Source organism: Bos indicus x Bos taurus, chromosome 21 (genome assembly GCF_003369695.1).
Source record: "Bos indicus x Bos taurus breed Angus x Brahman F1 hybrid chromosome 21, Bos_hybrid_MaternalHap_v2.0, whole genome shotgun sequence".
Classification (NCBI taxonomy): domain Eukaryota; kingdom Metazoa; phylum Chordata; class Mammalia; order Artiodactyla; family Bovidae; genus Bos; species Bos indicus x Bos taurus.
Genome location: NC_040096.1, coordinates 10,606,701 through 10,627,122, shown reverse-complemented (window position 1 = coordinate 10,627,122; position 20,422 = coordinate 10,606,701). Strand labels below are relative to the sequence as shown.

Here is a 20,422-nt window from a genome sequence, read left to right as displayed (position 1 = left end):
GGAGAGAGAGAGAGAGAAAGGGGCGACCGCTGCTTCTCGCCACTTTCAAACAAACCCGGGGGCAGACCGAGCTGGGGAGGGGAGTGGTGACGGTGGTGGAGGGGGGTGGGTTGCGGAATCCTAGCCCGTGCGCTCGGCTCGCGGTCGCCCGGCCTCGGCCCTTCAGCAGCGAGTTCTCGCCAGGGGCCGGGGCTCAAAGTTCGCAGGCTGCGCCCGGGGCCGGCCCCGCGGAGACGGGATGCCGGGGCGAGCATCCGGCCGGCCGCCGGGCCGGGGGCCGGGAGCAGCCGCAGGAGAGGTGCCCCCGGCCCCCGCCCCCCGCCGACGCGCGGCGGGGCCCCGTCAGCGCTCCCCGGAAGGCCCGGGGTGCCGGGCGCGCCGGGCCGCCCTCCCGGGACGCGCGTGAGGCGGCGGGCGGCGCGCGGGGGGCGCGCGCGCGTGCGAAACTCGGCCGCGAAGCCCCGCTCCTGACTGGGTCCTGTGAGCGGAGCCAACATGGCGTCTCCCAGCGCGCCGCGAGCGCCGGGCTGCCAGGCGCGGCGGGGCCGGCTAATGGGAAACACATTGGGTATCCGAAAGGGGGAAAAAAAAAAGCGGGGGCGGGGGGGGGGTGGGGGCTAAAGGCCGCTGCTTCTGCAGGCAGAGAACCCTCTTTTCAAACTCTCCCCGGCGAGTAAGTGCGGGCCTCGGTGGTGCCTGTAGTTAGAGCGACAGAACTGCGAGGGGACACGCTGGTGACGCGGTGGCCCCCTTCTCCGTCCGCCCCCCGCCCCTCATGACCAGGAGAGGTTATTCCAGGTCTGCCCCCTCAGCAAGAACCGAGTGAGAGAAAGTCGGCCTCCACGACCGCTGGTCTTCAATGAGTGGTGGAGGGGGAGGGGGCGAGGCCATAGGAACAAACCTCGGTCAGTCGTCGCGCTCGTTAATGTAGGGGCTGCAGCTGGGGGGTCGTCCCGCGAGCCTCTCCGAGTTGTTGGGGTGGGGTGGGGGCGGGATGGTGGAGTGTGGGGACCGGCCGGCCATCCCCCCCGCAGGACGTGGGCACAGCTAACTTGCTGCTTCCGTGGCAAACTTGGAGGAAAGGGGGCTTTCCGGGTGGAGGGCTGCCTGGGGGCGCTCAGGGGTCGAGGGCGGGCTGCGGGGGCGGGGGTCTCAGGCCCTAGAAGCGCACGAGCCGGCGTGGACGGCGCCCCTGACAGGAGCGCTTCTGCAGTAGCGGGGGAGGATCTCTTTTATCGAACAGGTTTGAGAGCAGGGGAGGTCGGCCGTGGGACAGATCCGGCCGCCCATAGAGGGTCTCCTGAGGGCCTCTTAAGAGACTGGCTTGGGCCCGGGCTGAGCTCTCCGCCGACGGGGGAAATCGCCCTGAACGTCCCACTGCAGCTCCGGCCCAGGCCTGGAGACCCTTACCCTCAGCCTCCTGGGAGGGGAGTGAGGTTACTCTCTGAATTCCGGGCCTCGTCAAGATTTATTGAAGTTAGGTTTAAAAAACGTGCTTCAGATGATTTTTTCCCATTTTCTCAGATTTCAAAGGCTCCCTGCAGTGCGGCTGCCTAATTAATGGTGAAATTCAACTAAATCTAATTATGCAGTAATTTTAAAGCAGTTAGTGCTGGGCGTTGGTTTGTAATAGGACCCCAGTTTTTTAAAGTTTGCTTACTGTGTTGGTTTAGGAGAAAGCTATCTTTTGTATGGCAAAGAAAGAGGGGGAAATAGTTTTCCTGCGTGAAGGCCTGAGACCGCCCCCCACCCGCTCCATTTCCATCCCCACTTCTATCTATCTCCCTGCCCTTCTCGCTCGCTCTTTTTCCTTCTGCCAAGCTCAAGCTGAAAGGCTGAGCGAGGTGCTAACCCAACCAGGAGACCCGGTTTCATAGCCAAAGGGGAAAGGCCGAATTTTTCACAAGGAGACACAAAGGGACTTTGGTATCTGCCCTCCTGGACGCATCTGTAAATGCCCGAAAACAGGGAAGGGACTCTCATCTCCTCTAATAGAGAACAGATTTCCTCTCTTTAACATCCATTGTCATTAAGGGGAAAAGCTGACTCTTGGAGTTATAAATCTTATCGTCCTTCTGATAACAGACTTGTAATAAGTTAGCGTCTTATTCAAAGTGAACTGTAAAACTGCCTCATTTAATATGGCATCTGTGTCATTAAAACTTTTTCATTTTTTTCCCCCTTTGCGTCTTGCAGGCCTGGCATTCAGGCAAGCCCCGAGGTGCCTAGTGGGCCTCTGGGCTTGGACCAAGAGGGAGAGAGGTGTGAGAGATGGGCTGCCTGGTTTAGCCTCTGGATCTCAGTCTGGGGGTGAGAGACCCCTGAGGCAGAGAGGACGTGGGTGGGGGGGTTGCTGTGTCCCCCTTTCCCATTCCCCTGAGCGGCCCCCTCGAAATGACGTTCCTTGAAAGAAACATGCTTGTGATTAGCTAAGCAAACACATCTGCTTTCGGAGTTGGGCCTTCGTTAATTAGCTGAACAAAGGGCCGTTTTGCTTTTTACCTTTTGCTGGGGGAGAGTGTGTTATTTCAGGAGTGTCGCGGGCCCTCCTCTTTTCAATTGCAGCCACGACGTTAATTTTATTGGGATTACTGATGGGAAATGAGGTGGCGCAGGCTTCCGAGAGGAAAAGCTTGATCATTACCCCCTCTGGAACTATATTTTTCCACCCTACCTCCTGCTTGCGAGGAGGGGGTGGGGGCCGAACTGCGCAGCAAGTTCGGAGCAATTGGAATCAGGCTCGCCGTCCGCTGATATCGGGTGACAGAGCGTGTGTGGAAGCTGAACTCTGTAATTTGCGCTTCTGTTTCTTTATTAGGCCTGGACAACGAACTAATGAGCTTTGGCCCAGCACAGTGTCACTTGTATTTATTTTCTTATGGTAACTTTGAGGTAGCGGAAGTGTTCCTCACCAAGAGCCGGGAGGGCCATAAGCCCTGACCGAGGCTGCCCTCAGCCGGGGCTGGTGGCCGCGTCCCCGGGGAGCGAGGAGGCGCGCAGAACTGAGGGAGCCGGGGACTGGGCCTTTAGGTGAGGCCCTGGGGCGCTCAGGAAGGGTTAGGCCCTTTGGAGGCCCAGGCATTCCCGCAGGCCCAGCTCCCTGAGATCGAGGTCGAGGGCCAGGTCGAGGGCCGTGAGGCTAGCCTGGGGCAGGTCCCCAGGCGGGATGATGGTCAGAGGTGCAAAGGTGGCATGGCTCCCTCCTGGCGCCGGACGGAGGAGGGCTCCACAGGCCGAGCAGGTCGGGCCAGGGACACCTTGGAGCGAGCGGGGCTCTCCCGCCCCGTGGCCAAGGCGCCGGTCTGCTTTGTGTCGAGGGAGGCCTGGTTCAGCTCTCTGGCTAACTGGTTGGGGGGTGGGTGGGGCGGAGGGGACGCTTTAAAGGCGCTCTCGGAATCCTCAAGTGCCGGGGCTTCCCTGCCGCCTCTCCCTGGCTTGCTCCAAGGAGTGTCAGTTGGAGAGGCCTAGGATACAGTCAAGGAGGAGTTGGGGGCTGGGGACCGCAGAGGGTCAGCGGAGGCAGCGCGAGCATCCCTTGCGCTGAGACTGAGAACACAAGCCCCCCAGGCGGAGCGGGGTCGGGGTGCGGGACGAACGGGAGCCCAGGGAACTGCGAGGCGAACGGGGGCTTCTCCGCTCCGCAGCCGGAGGCTTCCCGCGGCTCCTGCCTCGCTCCCCGCCAGGCAGCCCCGGCTAATAACGCCCAGGCACTGTGTCCCCGCCCGCCCCATCTCCCCTCGCCCCATCCCTCTGCTTTTTCTCCCCCCTCCCCACCTCTTCCTTCCTTCCTGCAAATGGGTGTTAACGTGGGTCTTTATGTTCTGTCTATAACTAGGATGTAATCACGCGCCCCATGCCTCTCTCTAAAAGCATTTAATAAATGTCTATTAAAGCGCTACAAATGTAAGATGAATTTAGTGGCGCGGCTGCCTCCCTGAATCTGAACGGTAATGATGGATTTATCAACGGGTTTCGCCTTCAACTCAGCAAGGGAGGTTTACTCAGCAAATACGTCTGCGAGCACCCACCCAAATACAATCATTTGACCCCCTGCGGGCATTAGCCACCTCACCTCTTCCGCAGCCTGCTTGGGGCGGGGATGGCAGGGGGGCGGTTAGGGTCGCCCGGGGCCAGCGCCACCGGAGGACCAGAGGGGCACCGCCCCTCTCCTGGCCTTTTGCCTCTCCTCTGGGCCTTCGGGTCTCTGTCTCACCTTTTGGACGAGTGGGGGACCCGGCTTGCAGGTTTGGGCATGGGGAGTGGATGATGGCAGTGTTAGAGCACACGATGAACTGTGGGCTGTCTTGGTTTTGCCAGGTGACATCAATGAGCGGCCTTTCGCTCCTCAGTTTTGAAGAGAGAGCAATTGTTCCTGCGATTAGGTTCTCGAGTACCCAGCTGTCAAGCACATCTTAGGTCCTCGGATCCTCGCTGGGCCCTGGGCACCATTCTAGGAGAGGCGGCTCCAGGACAGAGGCCTGGGCTGCCAGGTCCTCAGAGGGCCCCGGTGTGCCCAGAGTGGGTGCCCGGCGGGCCTGCCGTCCCCAGGCTCCCCAGACCAGCCAAGCCAAAGCAGAGGCGGCTATTTTCCGAGGTTAGGATGGAGCCCCTAAGGCAGAGGGCAAAACTTCAGAGTGTCTTCCCCTGAACAGATCTAGCTTCTCTCCCACCTGCCCTAGCAGAGCCCACCCGGCCATTTTAAAGTTTCTGTGGCTGTGGGTTTTATAGAATTTGGTTTGGACTGTGATCATTAACGTGCACAAACCCCCACTGACCACCACCTCTTTCTTTTTGTCTTTTTATCTTTCTTCTGGAGAGGGGAGGAAAAGTGCTGGCCTGTTCCATCAAGCCCGGTTCGCATTTGCTCTGGCCTCTGATTTCTCTTTCTTCTTTGGAAATTTCATTGAGATGTCTCTGTACTTCGCTTGTCAGTTATCTTTGTTCCTTTTAAATAAAGGGCTTTTAAATGGACTTATTGCTCCCAGCGTGGGTTCCTCTCTCTAAATGTTAGAAAATTGTGCCATCTACCCGTTATGCTGAGTACTGTCACACTCGGAGACCTCGGGGACCTCCGGGCCGGCTTCAATGCCGCCGTGTCAGGGGCCGCGGGCGGCTGGAGGAGGGGGCGGCTCACGTGGATTTTTGCAGATTTCCGCCAGCAGCCGGCCCGCGTGGCCACGCCAGGGCCCGGCCCGCCCCGCGCGCCGCCGCTGGCTTCATGGTGCCCGCGAACCCGGGACTGCGGCCGATCCTGGAGCACATCGCAGGCGTGGCCGGGGCTCTCCCCTTCTCCCTTTCCTCCTCCGAGATGCCCCGGGCCGGGAAGGGGGGCGCCGGTGCTGCCTGTGGACCCGAGCAGCCGCTGGGGGTGGGGGTGGGGCGGTCGGGGATGACCGCGGACAATGCGGGGAGGCCGCCGGGGAGGGGCCGCGGGGGGACTTGGCCACGCCACTTTGGAGCGTTCCTGCCCGCCACCGGCCCCCCTCTCTGCCTCGGGGAAGCCAGGCCCAGGCCTGCGGAGAGCCACGGCCGCCGACCGGCTTCCCCGCCTCGGTGAGCGAGAGGGGAGCTCGGGCCAGGCAGTTCGCTGGCAACTTTCAGCTCCGTTTTCCCCGGTAGAGATCCTTCTGTAGTCTTCTGGAAAGCCACTCACTACTTGCTTTGCTTCAGGGGAGTGTGGTTTAGCTGAACCGAGTTCGAACAAATCAGATCTCTGACGTGGGGTCTCCTCACCCCGACCCCTCCTCTGCAAAAACCACAGGTTCTTTTTGAATGAGTTAAAATGGATTAACAGTTTAGATTTTATTATGTGGCTACCCTTCTCAGATGCCTTTTTTTTTTTTTTTTTTTTTAGCCTATTAAAAGTATTAGCTAAGATTTCCAAGTGTCAGTCGGGTATTTATGCTACTGGAGGTGGGGGGGAATCTCCGATACGGTTTATGACTTTTATTACATGTTTCACACTGTTCGAGAAATGGAGTTTTAAACAACATACAATTAAATCTATATTGCTGTTTGGAGAAGGGCCAAGGAACTCGACAATCAATTAGTTCAGATATTTTGATACTTGTTGCTAAAATCAAAGTGTAAAACTACCACCCCAAGGTAGAGCTGCTTCTCCATTTTTCCTAAGGTCATGGAGCTACCCCATAGGAAATGGCAGTTACTTTTTTCCATCCCAGGCTGTTTTTCCTGATTACTCTGCACAGATTGATCTTTTTTAAAAATTCAGACTCTTTTCTGTGTTTTTTCCTCCCATTTCTCTCTTACTGCCATCTCACATCTGCCTTTATCAGTCAGGTTTAATTTTTTTAAAACACATTTACTTTTAATTTGTATTATTTGAAAATGAATTGTCTGCTCACCCTTTCTCTTTATCCCTCTCTCCTTGCCTTGACACTAAGAAGGGAAGCCGGCTTGTTTAATAACCACAGTAATACAGTGGTTTCCAGACAAAGACAAAATTCTATTCTTTATAACCACAACATGATGAGAATAGGGGACTCCTCCTTTCTCTATCTCTCTCTTACTCCCTCTCTCTCACTCACACTTCTGCTTCTTTCAATAAGCAGTTTAGGAAACAATCTGCATTGAACAGAAACTGCTTCCTTCTTGAAAATGACACCTTTTCCACCTCCCTGGCTCTCTCTGGGCCAATCCCCTTGACTGCCTGGTGGCAGTCTGCCTGTCCTTGGTCCTGGCAGGGGTTGGGGGTGCCTATGGAGACCTGGAGCATCATTAGAAAGTGGGAGGTCCAGTTCACCTGTACCAGGCAGCCGAGGCAGGGCTGCTGGCAAGTTCCAGAGGGGAGCTTGCTAATTTATTAGATAGTTCTTACTTCCCCTTAGCATCTTCTCTTTGCAGACACCCCAGGTTCTGAAAAGGAGGGGGGTGTCTGAGGTTTTGTGTCTGTCCACCCAGCCCAGCCCACCGCCGCCCACTTCCTCTTCTGCTTTCTAGGCTGGGCAGCTCTTGGCCAGCTTCATGACTGATTTGAAACCCCTGTGGCTCTTGGGATTGTGCAGGTCAGTCCGTGAACGGCCATTTCCACCGGGATGGGGCATCCAGAACCTCCCCGCTTCTCCAAAAGAAAGGCTCTGAACCCAGGGAAGGGATGGGACGGGATGTCATTAGCCTCCCTCCAGAAGCCTTCCTCTTCCTCCCGGGGTGGAGAGGGACCTTTGCCTGGACTCAGCAATGTGGCCTGGCTGCGCCTGGGCCTCCGCTTCCACCCTGCCTTGTGCCCACCCCCATGCCGTGGCCCTAATTGTGAGGAAGGTCTGGGAAGCATTTTCTCTGTGCTAATTTTATATTTCCCCTTTCCCCCTCACAACATTAAACATAATTTTGTGCTGTCAGTGTCACTAAGATTGCGGTTTGTTGACGTCTCTACTTGGAAACACGACCCCTCCGCCTCCAACGGGGAGTCCTCCCTGCGTAGCCTCTGGGAGGCCGCTTCTCCATCGAGGCTTTCAGGGTTTCTGGAACACCCTGAGAGAGAGAGAGAGAGAGAGAGACTGCAATAAAGGCCATAAGGGTCCCTACCAGAACCCCGCAATCATTTCAAATCCCCTCTCCCTGTGACAGCAGGAGCCAATGTGTTTTTGATGTGCGTTTGGTTGTTGGCTTGTTTGTTTAATAAAATCCCTGTGTGTGTGTGTTTTACTGTCTCAGTGTCTGTGACGTGTAACCACAGCCACTCTACTTTAAAAATTTCCCTTTGAATTTCTTTTCTGTTGGTCTGTTTTAGTCTGTCCTCTGCAACTTCTTTCTGTTCTCCATCCCTGCCCCCTCCCTCCCCAATATACTTCCTTGGTCTCAGCAATAATCCTCTGGCCCACCGGCCACGTTCCTGGAGATAAAAATCCATTTATCCCTTGTGTTGCTTCACCGAGGCCCAGTTATCCAGGGTTTTTGGAGACAGAAGGGAGCAAGAGAGAGGAAGACACTTCTTACTTTGCAGGCCCTGCTCCTTTCTTTTATGTGCCAGCCTGGAGGGGCTTGGGACTTAGCAGATGCACCTACGGTCTGCAGGTCTGCCCTTCATGCCTGGCCGTGGTTCTGGTGGCTTCTCCTCTGTTTTCCTTTTCTTTGGAGGAGCTGCTAGCTACTCTGCCCTCTCCACAACAGTGTTTCCGCGCCTGTGTGCACCAAGGCTGGTGGGTTTCAGGGCGATTATCTCATTGCGCTGGTGCAGAGTGAAGCGCCTTGCAGCCCCTGGGTCAGGCATTCAGCAGAGGGCCCATGTCACAGACCCAACCCAAAGGTTAATTTTCCCTCATTAGCATGTCCATAGTTTGCTTCTAGCCCAGGAGCTCGGGCCCTCCGTGTGTCACCTCCCGGTTCCCTTCTAAAAGCCTCTGGCACCTTCGCTCTCTCTCCTGGACCTCTCTTCACAACCTCACGTTCTGCCAGGTTCCTATTGGGTTCCTGGACTTTAATCTCTGAAAACCCATCTCATGCATTTTTAGACAGTTTGCCTATTTTCATCCTAGAGCCCCTAGCTTCCACCCGCCCCTCTCTTTGCCCCCCCCCCTTTCCTCTATGCACCTCATTTACAAACGGATTCTGCTTTATTTGAATTAGTTCACTTCTCCTCTTTTACTTTCTCCCCCTCCCCTTATCCTTTCATTCAGGGCTAGTAAAAGGAAAAGATACAAAATGGCAAAGTTCAGCTGCATGTGCGTGGGGGGAGCCAACCATCCCAGCCACCTAGAAAGAATCTGAAGGTTTGTAATGACAGAGAAACAACAAAGAAAAGAGAATTGCATTTGCGGCTTAAGTGGGCAAGTGTGTTTGTGTGTCTGTATCTGTGTGTGTTTTTCAGATTTCTTTGAACTGCTTTTGTGCTGACTCGACAGAGACATTTGCTGAAGCTAGTCAGAGTATAGGAACTTTGAGTTAACCTCTTATATCAAATGAATCTTTTCATTTAGAGACCAATAAATCTCAATCTCTAGCTACCTTGTGTAGACCCAGCCTGAGCTCAATGAGACAACACTGGGGCTTATAATAAAGACCAGATAAAGTTTACCAAAAAATTTTTTTTTCCTCCCCCCTCTCCATTTTTTTTTTTTTTAAACCAGCCTGAAAAATTCCCCCATCTAACAAATAAAACTTCAGGGAAGTAGCAGCTTTTCCTCAGCAGAAGGTTGGGGATTTCTTTACCTTCTCGCAGCAAGCCTGTTGACTGAAGTGGTTTTCCAAGCTCAGACACTGAAATGATTTATAGTTTTTCAACAAGTCATTATTTTGGTGTGTTGTTTAGGTGGGGTTGAGACAATCTAATAATCAACCTAAGATGGGGGGAGGGGATTGCCAATGACCAAGAGGAGAGTTAACATCAGAAACATGAAAGCCAGTCCAGTCTCCAGGGATAGAATTTGGGAAAGAGCCTGCACACGTCTGCTCCTGGGCTATAAAGAAATACATTGTTAACAACAACAAAACAGACAATGCCCTGAGCTCTGCCTTGATTCAGAGCTGAGCTACTTTCAAGATTTTTTAGCAGCACTGTTCATTTTGATGGGGTTTCTGGGCCATTTGAAATTCAACCTTTAGCCAGCCTGCTCATGGGGTATGGTTACAGAATTCATTTTCTGATTTACTATCCCTCCTCCTGTATTTTCTTTATTTCCTGATGGCCTCCCATGGGGATAATCTTTTTTTTCCTTTTCTTTTATATTATCCAGTTTTGTTCTCCCCACAAACGATTCAGTGTTTTTCCTGTTTCTAGTGATCACTCATTTGCTTCCTTTTTCTCTTTCCTTCCTTAAGAGACAGAGGAAAATAAAGAGCATGGGAGGGGGATTTCCAAATCATTCCTAAGTGTTATTAATTACTGTTACAAGGCAGGCGATTCTTAACTAATAACAAAGTTGTAAATTACCCCTGACTTTCAAATATTTCTCATTTGTCAGCTCTGATTGATTTGATTAATATTCTGTCCTTTGGAATAATTTTAGCCGCACTTAAAATCAGCTCTACTCATGAAGCAGGGAGCAAATCATCACACTCACAGGACCTCGCCCCTCTGCTTTTACTTTTTAAGTGAAGTTTTGGTTTCCGTCCTGAGGTCCATGATTCTGACTGGAGAGCAATGATGGAAATGCTCATAGGCAGTTAAACCTGCGTATGTCCAGTGATTTATGTGTACTTTTGAAAACATTGTTGAGGAAATTAATTTTATTGAGACAACCAAACAGCTTCATTTCCTAGTTCTCCTAAACATTTTCCCCCTCCAGATTCAGGCTGAAGGAATGGGTTTCTATAGGATTCCTAAACACAGGACATTCACCCAAGCCAAGCCCAATTTCTCCTTATTTTCCTCTACATCTTTTCTCAGAAAGACCTGGTCTACCCCGTCTACCCAATCAGAGATGGGGATTGCTGCTGGGGGGAAAAGGTGTATGCTGAGCGTTGGGGGTCGAAAAGGTCAAAAGGGCTGCCCAGAAGAGAGCACCCTGAAAACCCCATCCTTTGGGAAGGGGTTTGTATTTTCCAAAAGTCCTTTTCCCTTCCATCATCATATTCAGAATGCAATTTCTGAAGCTATCAATACCCGCTGCCTCCAATACCTCCAGAGTTTTCATCTTAATTATATTATTAAGTGAAGTACTGTGCTGTCAGGGAATTGAACATGATTTATGACGTCTGCCTATTAAAGGATCGATTGTGAATATCGCTACTATCATCTATCAATATTCTTAGGCCGGGGGTATTTCTCGCTCCACGGTTGTTACTTGTAATACCAAAATGATAGACTGCAGGATAAGACTATTTCTTCTTCTCAGGACTAGCTTTCCAGGTGCGGCGGTGAGTCAGCGTGGAGAGATCGGAAGCTCAGCGCGCCCCACCACGTCTCGCACCCAGAGAGGGTTTAAAGTTTGTTTTGTTTTGTTTCTTAATGTGAATTTTCCCTCGGGTCTAGTAGAAGAAGCTAGAGTCGTTTTTTAGAGAAAGAAGTAACCTCTGCTGGTCGATATCAGGAGCCGGTGTTTCCCTGCTGCCAGGTGATTCGCAATGAGTCCAGAAGCCAAAAGAGAAAAAAAAAGAGAGAACAGGGCGCCCTTTTATAGGAGGGTGGCTGGGTGGGGGCAATCGGGGCGGGCGGGGGCAGACTGGGTATTTTGGGAGCAGGTACCCGGGTCGTGCCGATGCCCTGGGCCTCGGAGGTGTTCCGTTTCTGGGATCAGTCGGGGCTCTCTACCCCGACCACCCCGACCACCTGCTCCGCCTAGGTGGAGGCGGGTGCGAAACGTGCTCCAGCCGAGCCTGCACGCGGAAGCCTTTTGTCTGCAGAGCGCAGCGTCTGTTTTCTACCACCCTTGCGGGGCACGGCACGGGGTCACCGGCGAGTCTCAGCCCCTGGTTTGGTGGGGTGAGAAGGGGAGGCCGTGCAGGGGGAAGCCAGAGCCCTCTTTCCCGGAGCCGCCTGGGAGCGGAGGCCGGGGCGCCCCGGCGGGGTGGGGCGTGGAGAGCGGCCGGGCCTGCGCCCCGCTCCGACCCCTGGGCGCGCCTGGGGCCGCGAGGAAGGCGGAGGCCTCGGAGCCGGTGCAGCGCCCGCGGCCCCGCGAGGGAGGCGCACCTCGCTCGGAGCGCCGCCGCGCCCGGGGCCTGGGCGGCGGGAGGAGGCCTCGGGCCTGGTTGCGGGCCTAGTCTCGGCGCGACCCGCGCTCGCCCCGGGCCTCGCGAGGTCTTCGCCCTCCTCACGACCCAGTCGCCTTGCCTCCTGAATTCCAGCAGGAAGAAGTGGGCACATCAGTGGAACTCCTAGCCCTCCTTCTCTCCGGCCGGAGGTTGGGGGCCCCGCACAGTGCGTGGCCGCGCGGGGCCGGTCGGATGTGGAGGACCACAAGCAGGGCGGGAGGCCGGCTGGGCCCCGGGCCTCGCTGCCCCGCGCGACCCCTCCTCTCGGGCAGAAGACGCCTTGCGAGGCAGGAACCTCTTATCCGCCGCCACGGGCTCCCACCTCTCTGGCTACCTACCTGCTCCCTCCCTCCGGGCCCCCCTCGTCTGCGGCCTACCCCTGACCACTGCGAGGTGTCCCAGGGGAAGGACACAGTGTCTGGTACATAGTAAGCACTCAGTAAATGTTAGCTGTGGCTCTTAGCATTATCAGGCACTTCCGGTTCCTCCGTGAGCATCACCTCTCTCATACACGTTTATTCTGAATCAACCACAGTACAGCCGCGGTCCCCCAGCCCCCAACTCGTACCTAGATCCCCAACAGCTGCTTCCGGCCCCTCTGAGCCCAGAGCCACAGCCCTCCACCCCTAACACACGGGAAGAACACCCGAGGACCTCCGCCCTTCCTCCCTCTCCGAGTGTGTTTGTCCAGGTCTGAACCACCGTGAACCCAAGATACTGAGGCCCGAACCAAGTGTTACCCGGTTTCTTCTGAGCTCTGCCCGGGTCAGCGCCAGGAGATGGGAACTTCTATTAAATAAAAACTTGCTGGGAAAGGTGGGGGGGGGGGGTGCGATTTTTAAAGCAAACAAGAAAAAATGACGACCTTCAGTGTGGGGTTTGGGGGGGAGCAGGGGCAGGCCGAGACAGGAGGAGCAATAATAGCTGAGTCAGAAGCAGCGGAAGGACACCCTTTTCTTCCAGAAACACATTCTTGGGTAAGCCTTTCATCGGCCTGGGCTGAGCTGTCGGAGACCTGCCACTAAATATACATAAGACACCTTCAGGCTGGATTTCATCTTAAGACCTCAATTAAATATCACCCCGCCTTCCTGATTCTTATTATCAATAATACCTCTAATATTCTTGTTATTATTTTGCAAACGACGTTTCGGCGGCGGATGTCCCCTTGGAACTGCAGCGGGAGCCACGCCCAGGAGGGCGCTCACCTGCTGCGCGGAGCCCGGGACTTTGCCCCATCCGCGTCCCTTGCCTCTTCCCCACTCCCCCTAGGCTGATGGATATCCTTGGATGTGGAGCCCTTTAAAAATGACAAATGCCTTGTCAGTACAGACCATCCCTCCCCTCCTGCTTTCTAATCTTTTTTTTTTTTTCGGAGCAAGGATGGACCCAGACTCAAGCCTAGCGGCGCGGATTACATGGCCTGCGTTGTACCGTAAACGCCAAAACCTTGGCCTAATTTACAGCTAATAGATCTCAAGCAAGGGAGTCGGGAAGAAATCAGTGGCCTAAGGAGTTAGATTGGGGCTTTGGAGGGATCGGAAATTAGGGACTGGAAGTAGGATGTGATTCACATTATTCACCGCTCCCCCCAACACACACACACACACACACGACCAGGCGCCTCCCGGCTCGGCCTTCGCGAATGCGGCCCTTGGTTCTCCGCGGCCTGTGTCCCTGTCGCTCGCTTCCCTCCATCGGGACCACACTGAGCGTCAGGGGCGCCTGCGATGCGCTCAGACCCCTCGCCCTCCTCCCGGCTTCTCCCAGCCCCCGGGAGGAGGCGCTGGCGCCCGGGTCGGCCTCTGGTCCCTCCTCGTCGGCGTCCCCGGAGCCCCCATTCACAAAGCCGCGCTTGGAGGAGGCGACACACACACACACACACACACACACACACACACACACACACACACACACAGACACGTAGACACACAGACACACACACACACACCCCGAAGAGGGGAGCTTGATCTTGTCTCATTGGTGTCTCGGGCCTGAAAGGAAAATCGTTTGGGTAAACAGCCAAGCTTCCAGGCTTAGCGCCCGGCTCCCGCCCCCGCCCCCCGCCCCTCCGCCTCCCCCACTCCCCTTCCACCCCGCCCGCCACCCACACTCCGCTCCGCAGCCGGGCCCCGAGCGAGCTCCGCGCCGCCGGCCGGGAGTCCGGGGCTCACGAGTTCAAAGGGCCGCGGCCCCGAGGGGATGCCCTCCTCGCTGTGCCCCGGGGGGCAGAAGCGGACCGCTGGTCGGTGGGACCGGCCCGGGCCACGGTAGGAACCTCGAAACCTCCCGCTTCCCTAAGTAGAGCCGGTCTCGGGGGAGGGCGCCGGGGAGTTCCGAGCCCGGAGAGACTGTTTGGCCAAGACCGAGCAGAGGCTGAGCCCCGGGCCCGGACGGGCCGTCCCGGGCAAGTGTGCAAGTGTGTGCACGACCGCGGGCGAGGGCGGTGAGCCTCCGCAGGCCCCGTAGCGGTCCACACACTGCGGGTTGATTACCGGGTCCCCACCTCCCTCAAGCGGGGCGGCTCCTGGAAAAGCCTTTAATCTGATATTAAGGGTTTTCCGAAGTTTGATTCTTTCCGGAGGAGAGTTCTTCACTTAACTGACTGTAAACATAATTAATAGTTATTTAACATGCAAAAACAACAACAACAACCACCTTTATGGTGTTTAAAAGGATATTGCTCTCTCTAGTTCACACTCTTAAAATCTCGAAATCCGAAAATATCCTGATGAGATTATTAGACCTGATTATATGGTGACACTCCCTCCCCTTTCCTCTAATGAAATTCCTCTCCTGCCTTCCTCTCTTTTTCTCTCTTTCTCCTTCTCCAGTCTCAATCTCTCTCTAATCCAGGAGTCATTAGCAACACCCTCTGGCTACATGTTTTGCATCAGTGAAACACCGTGACATAGTTGTAATACAAACTCTGCCGCCTTGCACTGCATCTTGCGGTAGGAAGTGTAATAGCAATAAAAATCATTTTTCATCTCCAGGCATTATTCGACGTGGGGGGGGGACAGAAAATCTGAATGTGAGAAGCTGAGGGGGAGGAGAGAGAAATGAAGAGAGGGAAGATAAGGAGGGAAGGAGAAAGAAGAAAAAGCTTTCCAATTTAGAGACTTCTCAGAATTAGAGGTACATAGATTCAAGCCTATCATTTTCTCTGCTTTCTTCTCCTCTGTTTTCATCCTTGTCCCTCGGTGGACCCCTGAACCCTGATAGGAATTATCTCCTAGTTCCCAGGGTCTCTCAGCTACTCCCTTCTACCCCAACATAGCATCCCTTCTGGTGAGGAAGCCCCAGAACTCCCAGGGGCTGCGCCACCCTTTCTCAGCTGGCTGGGGTGAGGAATTCTCATTCAAGTCCTGCTAGGAAATTGGGGCCTCTTTCCCATCGGGTCTCTCAGGAATCTTTCCTGGTTTGATGGAGAAGGAACAACCACCCAGCAAGCCAACGTGGCTATTTTCCTGATGCAGCCCTATAATTTTCGAGCAAGGGCCCTCAGAGAGCCCCCTAATCTTCACTGAGGAGTGCTGGTTACAGGGAGAAGGAGCATTCCCTCCTTGCCTGCCAGCCCTTAGAGAACTCACCCTGCCAACTCAGAGAGGGCAGAGTTTCCGGGAAAGGCTCTCCATGTTGCTTTTGCTCAGGCAGGGAAATGCCAGGGCTCACCCACCACCACGAGCACAGTCTCCCCCAACCCTGTAGTCCCCAGTCCAACCATTGTTCTATGTGGGAGCCACCGAGTTCCTTTAAACAAAAACAAACTTGCAGTCAGAACTAAATTAGAGAAAGGTTCTGTACCTGCCTCAAAACAAAGAAACCACACAAATCTTCACAGGACCCTAAAGTAGATACTCTCTTTTAACAGGAAAAAAAATCTTGTTTTGTGAAATATCTTACTAATCACCCCTAAAGTAGATACTCTACTTTTAACAGGAAAAAAAATCTTGTTTTGTGAAATATCTTACTAATCACCCCTAAAGTAGATACTCTACTTTTAACAGGAAAAAATCTTGTTTTGTGAAATATTTTACTAACCACCTTGTGTCTGGGGCAGTGCGCTTTGAAACAACAAATTGAACAAATACACATATAAGTGAGTTAAATTTTCTGTGTATTTTTAGTCGTGTGAGCTTAAGAGTAGGACAAAACAGTTAAGTTACCAACCGGATAAAATAAGGTCAAACTTGCACCTTGAAGAGAATTGCTGTGTGATTTGTACTTCTTGCCTTTCCTGTTTTCACTGGCCTACAGGTGTACAAGTTAGGGGCGGCATTTTGTGGTTATTTTGTCGGCAGAACTGAAGGTTGGGGGGGGGAGGGGACAAGGTCCCAGTAGGCTGGCGACAGGCATGGCACAGCCCCTCTTTATGTTCATCTGATGAGAATGAGTGGATATGGGTGGAAATCGTAATTGGGAAGGTCTGACTTCATAAGCACCCGCCTCCTGGGAGATATTCGCAGCCGCCACAGCTGAGTGGCCCTGGAACACACGACGGCCCAAATCCGTGGCCTCCAAGAAGACACCGCTCATTTATGTTTCCTATGAAAGCAGCATCACCACTTAGATTCGGTATTGCTGTAGCTGTATATTTGCTCCTCTTTCTCCTATGATTTGCCCTTTCGCCCAGTGCAGACATTGCGGGGTATATTGGTCACAGATCGGTGGGAAGAAGGCCTGTGCGTTTCGGCTTGTCTTCAAGTTTAGATGATGCAAGGAAAACTCTTGACGGTCCAATGAGGCGGGAGGCTGCGCGGGGCGGCCGAGAAATTCCCGTTTCCGCAGCGAGGTGGCGCTCCAGGGCGCGGCAGAGCGCCCGGCCGTCCGCGCCGAGAGCCGCGGCCTCGCTCCCGCAGAGACCGCGGCCTGCGAGCGTCACTCCCGCCGCCTCCCTTTCGCCTCGGCGCCAAAAGGCGGGGAGCGATCAGACCCGCTCGGCCTGCGGGTTCTCGGGGTGAGCGGAGGCCCACGGCAGCGACCGCGAAGCTGGCGGGGTCGGGGAGCGCGGCGGGGCCCCGCCGGGGCGCGTTTAGAGCGCCGTGGTCCCGGGGGCTGCGAAGTTCGTATTCGCAGCGGGACCCGGGCGGGGCCGGCGCGGCGGCGCAGGGTCCGCTGGCCCGGTGAGCGCGCGCGGGGTCAACTCTGGCCCGGACACTGCGGAGGGTTAGGCAGCTCCTCCCCGGGCTCGGGAGCCTTCCTTCTCTTTTTCTTTTTCTTCTTCTTCATTTACACACATACATATATTTTAAGAAAAAAAAAATACAGGAAAGAAAATGTAATGCACTCCTTATTGGTTTGTCCCCAAACTAGGCAGTTTTCCAGTTTGATAGGTTTTTCTTTTTCCTTTCTTTTCCTTTTCTCTCTCTCTTTTTAAAAAAACTTTTCCCCTCTGTGGTGTTCCCCCCTCCTTTCTGTGTTCCCTTCTTCCCCCACCCCCAACCTATTAATACTTCTGAGAGCTGGTTCCTTGTGAATTGGTGGGTGAGAGAGAGATTAACACTAGCTCCAGAAGACCCAGCATTGGGCAAATGACAGCAAAATGGAAGAAGAAACTATTTCAAATTATTTAACTATTTCCATCCACACGATTTCGTTTCCACACTTGCCTTCCGTGGGTATCTCACAGCTCTAAGTCAAAGACGACGGGCAGGAAATGCCTTTCACCCTGTCACGCTCAACCTGCGGTTGTGGGGCCCATTAGAACCAGTTTGGAAACAATGTCAGAAATAATAATAGTCATAAATAGTCACGGTGAACAGAAATTCTATCCTGCGTGAACTTCCTCTGCGGTTTGCCCCCGGCTCTCTGGGACCCGGGCTCCACGCGCAAACATCAGGCTGGGCCCTCTTTTCAGCATTTTGATTCCCCGGAGCCCTGCCCCGAGCGTTGCCCCCTTACCTAGGGGCTTTGGGTACCTGGCCTAGGCCCTCGCCCCCATTGGGGAGACTGTTGAAGCTGCACGCGGTCGCCGACTTGTCGCCAGCTGCACTTCCTTTAGTCCGTATTTCCGGCTCCCTCACCCTCCCTGACATTTTCTGATATAAATGCAGGAAATTTCGGTCCGATTTAGGAATCTACAGAAATTCAGAGGGTCAGGTCATTAGAATGTTAACGTGGCGACCAAGAATTATAAACATGATCTAAAAGTCTCTTCCAATTCATTTCTTCAAGTATTTATTTGAGTTAAGCGATGAAAAGTGACAGTTGTGAAATAGACAGCTTTTAAAAGTAATGAAGTCAGATGAGGCTTTAACCTGTCGATTGCGATAAATCAACTTTGAAAATGACGAATGAATAATATTACTTGGGCGCCTAACCGCCAGCGTTTGCTGGGCAGGCTGCAGATTCTGAAATCGGCCTGTGATTGCCCTGTGAGCCGTGGCCTGGTGAGGCCCTGAGACTGAAGCTTGGCCCTTGGGTGACCCAGCAGTCCTGGCACCCGCGCTGCCTAAAGGCAACACTTTGACGGGGATGGGTTTCTCTTTCCGCTTAGACTTGGGCAGATTTCGGCCACCGCAGTTTGTCTGGGCAGGTGACTTCAGCCCTCAGCACGGTTAGAAATTCAGAGGGGCCACCACCCAGGGGACTAAACGCTATGCGTGAGAGAGATGTGTGCTCAGCCCAGCTCCCCACCCAGCTGAGGGTTCCAGCCGCGGTTCAGAAAGACCAGGGCCTGCCTGACCCCCGATATTACTAACCCTTTGGAACTGGTAGCAGAAGTTGGAAGGTGAAGAAGAGCAGAAAACTAAATTTCCCAGGGGCCCTGGGTGGGTGGCGCTGGGAGCGCTTCCGGTTCTCACTGACATCAAATGGCCTTATCTACGAGGGAACCTGGAAAAGACAGAGCCCCCCGGGACAGGCATCCAGTGGTCTTGCGATGGGGAGAAAGGTCTTAATTCTTCACCTCCCCCAGTTAGAGAGTCGGAGAGGCGGTTCTAAGGAAGGTGAACTGGTAGGGTGTTTTAAAAGAAAGTTGACACATTTTCTTGGACATCTCAAGTTCCCTACAGTTAGAACTTTGGGCCCGGGCTTGGGAGGATTGGTTCCCTTCCCAATGATTTCAACCCCCAGTCCCTATCCCCGCCCCCTTAAAGTCTGAAGGAGCATGCCAGGGGCTTCCAGCTCTCTGGGTCTGCCAGGATCTCTTTCCTCCAACAATTCTCCCGGGCGAGGAGGGCCCAGAGGTTTCCCCCGTTTCCTTTGCCCCTGTCCCCCCGGGAGAGGCGCCACTCTGAGGGAGTGCCAGCAACAGGTCCCTGCACTTTGTCCCCCGAACTCGCCTCCCCTTGCTCTCTCCATCCTCAACTTCTGGGGTCCACTGGGAAGCCTGGGAGCGCCTCTCCTTCTCTCTCGGGGTCATCGGGGGCAACTCAAGGCCAGTGAGGAGACAGCGCCGGAGTTTGCGGGCAAGTGCGGGGAGGGGCGGCTCTTAGACCTGTCTTGTGGTTCCCCGCTCCCCAGCCTACACCCAGCTCCAAATTCCAACTCTAGTCCGGAGGCTCCGACTCTAGTCTGGAGGCTCCGACTCACACGACTTTGAGGATGAGACCCAGGGGAAGGGAGAGGAAAGGGACCACGCCCTTCCCGGGGACAGTCACTAGCGACGTGGGGGCCACGCTGGGCTGGTGGCTCCACGCTGCCCACCCGAGCCTGAGACGCCCCCGCCCTCCGCCGCCAGGGGCCTGCTGTCGACCCCGTGCAGCGTCCTCTCCCCCTTCCCGTCGCTTTTCCTTCTCTGCAGACCACATCGTGGGGAAGGAGGTGCCCCAACCCGGGCGCACAAATCTCGGGCTATCCTCGCGCTTGGCCCGCCCTCCGGGTCAGCCGAGCTGGAACCCGGCGGCAGGGACCCCGCCGGCCACCGCCCCTTGCCCGCCCCGCTGGCGCCAGGGTTCCCGGCCTCCCAGGCTAGGGCTTCGGGGGCCGCGGGGGCGCCCGGCCTCGCCGGGGTGGGAGGGTGGGTAGCGGGGAGAGCAACTCCCAGTTTCCGGCCGGGCGGAGGGGGCCGCTGAGACTCCTCCTCCTCTCCGCCCCGAGGCACCGGGCCGCTGCTCGCCGCGCGTCTCCGCCCGCCCGAGCGTTTCCATAAATCAGGCCGCTGGCAGGCTGCTAATTAGCTCGGGCCGAAAAGAATAGGCAGAGGGAGAGTCCAGGAGCGCTAAGGGGGGTGCGGGTGCCAGCCCGGTAGGTGGGAGATCAGAATTTCCCCGGGACCAATCGAAGGCTCCGCGGAGCACGCCAGCAGCCCCCGCTGAGGACCCCTCACATTGCTCCTCCCGGCCCCCGCCAACCCCCTCCGCCCCCCCCGCCCCCGAGCCCAGGCCTCCAAGCTGGGCCCCCAGATCACAAGCACCCCGCACCGAGCGCATCCCCGCGTTCGACCCGGCCCGCCCACCCACGCCGCCGCCCGCTCTCCCACTCGCTGAGCCAGCCCCACGTTAATTAACTCTCCCCTCACCCCCTGCAATCTCACAAGACTTTTCACAACTCATCCCAAGTGTTTCCTCCTTAAGCCCGCAGCCTCTGGCGGGGAACAGCCGCCGGGCAAAGAGGGAGCTGGGTCTGGAAGGAGGGTCAGTCCGCCTCCAGGCTTTTGGGATGAGGGGGTGCTCCCAGGGATAGAGGATGCAGTGTGACCCTGGACTAGTTCCCCTTCCCCAGTGACAAGGCTAGGCAGGCCCTTCGAGATGAGAAATAATAACTAAAGTTGGAATATTGACGGCCGTGTAAATTCAGAGCAGAGCACGCGGCGAGAGAGAGCAACTGC

At 55.1% G+C, this 20,422-nt stretch overlaps 1 long non-coding RNA gene across 4 annotated transcripts in view; it reads left to right on the top strand.

Moving 5' to 3' along the window:
- The first annotated feature begins 13,753 nt into the window (after nucleotides 1-13,753).
- The window catches only part of LOC113879560, a 37,703-nt gene continuing 31,034 nt past the window's right edge, over nucleotides 13,754-20,422 (top strand). For 2 of the 4 annotated variants that reach the window (XR_003507383.1, XR_003507381.1), the window contains exon 1: nucleotides 13,754-13,919. This is a non-coding gene — a long non-coding RNA (uncharacterized LOC113879560). The remainder of the gene's footprint in view (nucleotides 13,920-20,422) is intronic. The other 2 variants (XR_003507380.1, XR_003507382.1) reach the window with 1 other exon arrangement.